General features: G+C 41.5%; 1 protein-coding gene across 1 annotated transcript in view; it reads left to right on the top strand.

Annotated features, from left to right (window-relative positions):
* Pkhd1 (PKHD1 ciliary IPT domain containing fibrocystin/polyductin) overlaps nt 1–3,551 on the top strand; it is a 480,627-nt gene that overhangs the window by 19,515 nt on the left and 457,561 nt on the right. The gene's annotated exons all lie outside the window — the stretch shown is intronic.

Genomic DNA, 3,551 nt, shown 5'->3' with positions numbered 1-3,551 from the left:
TCACACACACACACACACACACACACACACACAGAGCTTATTTTTAATCTGCCTTTTGGCTCAGTGGCTGGGCTCATCTAACCCTCCCATGGCTATTGTGCCTTTTCCTTTACTCCTTGCTCAACACCCTGCATCTACCCTCAGCTTAGTTGCATTTTTAATCTACCACCTGGGGAAGTGCCCAATGGCCAAATGGCCACTCCACCCAAGATCTCACATGGCTGGTGACTCTCTCTCTCTCTCTCTCTCTCTCTCTCTCTCTCTCTCTCTCTGAAGCACGGAAGATTCCTTTCCCTCCTCCTGTGTCTCCTAGCCTGCCTTCAGGAACCCAGAAGTCCCAACTCTTCCGTCCAGCCATTAGCCACTGGCATCTTTATTGATTGATCAAGAACCAGTTGGGGAACAGGACCTACAGTGTTCACATGCAGAACCACCCCCTATAGAATATTATTTTAAAACAAATGTCCAACAAAATCCAAAGGAGTTGATACAGGAGACTGGCAGAGGTAGAAATCATCACCACTTGCCTTTATTATCACCTATCTTAGTCCACTCATACCAGGATGTCCGTATTGAGCCTCTACTGTGTGTCTACTTATATTCTTAACTCCTCATATGTGTTATTATCTGAGGAGAAAAAAAATGAAGTATTGTGGGTTAAAGTGTTTGTTTAAAGCAGTGGTTCTCAACTTTCCTAATGCCCAAACCTTTTATTTAATATAGTTCCTCATGTTGTGGTGACCCCCAAACATAAGATTATGCTATTGCTACTTCATGACTAATTTTGCTACTGTTAAGAATTGTAATGTATCTATAAGGTATACAGAATATCTGATGTGAATCTCCTGAAGGAGTTACTACCCACAGGTTGAGAAGTGCTGCTCTAAAGTCATATCAATAAAAAGAGTGTGGCTGAGATCTGGACTTAGATAAAACTGTATATGTAACTATTTTGCAGTGTGTAAACTGGTACTAGATACAACATGGATGCTGTTAGCCCTGATGCTTATTGAGAGGGTTTGTTAATGAGTTAATGAATACATGGACATGTGTACTTGGTCTTAGTCAAAAGGCCCAGAGAGGATGAAACACGGGCACATTAGAGCCAGGAGAGTGTAAGAGAAGGTGGCTGGGCAAGGTTAGAGGATTTTCATAGAAGAGGATACTCTGAGGAATAGGTCCAGTAGCTTTGTCAGCCTTCTCTAGAACCAAATACTAAACACGGCTTTAAAAAAATGTATTTTGCTATCCTTTTACTGGCAAATTCCTGCATGTATACATACAGACATATATCAGATATTTCATTTGTTCTATATTTCTTGTATGGTAGACATATATGAACATAGTTGCTAATTTAAAAATTATTACATTTACCTCTATACTTATTAGTGTGCATATGTGTGGGAGGTGTGTGACAGCTTGTGTGTAGTGGTTAGGGGATGACTTTCAGGAGTTGGTTCTCTTCTTGTACCATGTGGGCTCAGGGGATGAAACTCAGGTCATCCTGCTCAATGAAGAGAAGTTGTTTTGTATTTTACCCACTGAATCCTTGCCAGGCCAAAGTGCTAGGTTTTTAGGTATGAGTCTGTCAGAATGTGTAATCTGATTTAATTGTTTTGATGGGATTGACTGGTTAATGTAATCAGAATGAATATCTATGTTACAGACAGTGTATGTTGAAGTATGTGTGTGTGTGTGTGTAGACAGAATGTGTGTATTTAATGTACATGTGTGCATTTCAATTATCCTCTAAAGAACAAGAATTTGGCACTGTCTAATTGGCATGAGGCTTTCACAAATACAACCCATTTCATTAGTTTGAGTAACTGAGACAGGTCATGTTTTATGAAAAAGGATGCACACTGTGGAAATTACATGTAGACATCTGGATTCCTGCTGCTGAGTGCAGAAAGCTCCAGTTTAGGGGCAGAGACCTTATTGTGATGAAGGATGAATAAGGAGCTATGGGAGATGTAAGTGGGATGTCACATGCTTTCCAGGTCTGTCAAATCGGTTTGTCTTGCTAAGGTGGAGTTCTTGCACTGTCTCTTCTACCTTGGGAAGGGGGGTGGTGGGGAGGGACAATTGGTGGCTGGCCCTGTCAGATTGGTCCCCTGAGGCACGATGCACATGGCTGCATCTCCATAATCACTTTCTGGACAATTACTCTTATTTCATTTGGGAAGCTTGCCCAGAGTAGCAGCTAGGGACTTGCAGGAGGAGGTGGCTACAGAAGAGCTGGTGTGTTATTTTATGGGTAGTTGGATTCCTGTATGTGCTTAATAGCCCTTCACTGTGATGCAGAATCCCCTGGCACTGTGTTCTACTTTGCCCATTTGTCAGCCTGTGTTCGGCTTCTTTGTTCAGGAACAACCAACCAAAGAGCACACAGGACCTTCTCATTTCTGTAATCTGTTAATCGTTTTTGAGTGGCACAGAACAAAGCTTGAGTCTCTATGGCTGGGAAGCCAGTGGTGCAGTTTTGTCAACACCAGACAGATATTTTTAGCAGCAGCAGAGAATTTGAAGTTCCAGCCTTCTGAAAACTCTGTGATCTTTGTCTCAGTCCTTAATATGGTACAGTGTCTCGTCATCTACCTGAAAGGGTCAGAGCTAGGCATGCAATAGCTGCAGATGAAAGTTTCCTCTTACTAATGACACACAGAATAACATACAAAGAAACACAGATGATGATGATGATGGTCACCAGCTTTAACTGTTCATGGAGAAACTCAAAAGTTTTCTGGATGCAGTGACCACAAGTACCCAGGAGTTACCCTTTTCCAAATTTTGAGGTCTTACTGGATCAACAAAGAGCTCTCACCTGTAAAATTAGTTTATAATATTACTGCCTGAACATCATGAGTAGCTTGGGTTACAGGTATATGACATTGTACATGGCTTACGTTGTCTCTGCTCAGTGAACAACGTATGTCCAATATCCAGACTTTAGTCCTAACTCTTTTGCTTGTTTTGTGCTCGTTTTAGTTCCTGTCCATTTGGTTCATGAGGGACTTTTATCTTTTGTACTTAGAGTTATGGAAACTACTTAGGATCCTAGAAGACCAATCAGAATGTGTAACACGGCCTCTTCATATGGCTGTTTATTTTGTTTTGTATTTTTTATTAGTTCCTTTAGAATCTCATACAATATATTTTGGTCACATTTACCCTCTATTTTCACTGTCCTCATCCTCTATTTCCACTCTTTCCAGATCCACTTCCCTCTTCCCTACCTATTGTGTTCTCTTTTTATTTCCTTAACTCTCTCTCTCTCTGTCACACACACACACACACACACACACACACACACACACAAACACACAGTCCAATTTGTGCTGACCATATACCCTTGGGTGTGTGGCCTTCCATGATTGATTTACCAGGGGCCATGCTTTTAAAGAAAATTGGCTCCCCTCTCTGTATGGATGGTTTTGTGTCAACTTGACACAAGCTAGAGTTATCACAAAGAAAGGAGCTTCAGCTGAGGAAATGCCTCCATGAGATCCAACTGTAAGGCATTTTCTCAATTAGTGATCACGGGGGGGGGG

The sequence above is a fragment of the Mastomys coucha genome, unplaced genomic scaffold (genome assembly GCF_008632895.1).
Source record: "Mastomys coucha isolate ucsf_1 unplaced genomic scaffold, UCSF_Mcou_1 pScaffold14, whole genome shotgun sequence".
Classification (NCBI taxonomy): domain Eukaryota; kingdom Metazoa; phylum Chordata; class Mammalia; order Rodentia; family Muridae; genus Mastomys; species Mastomys coucha.
This window is presented reverse-complemented; position numbering and strand designations above follow the sequence as displayed.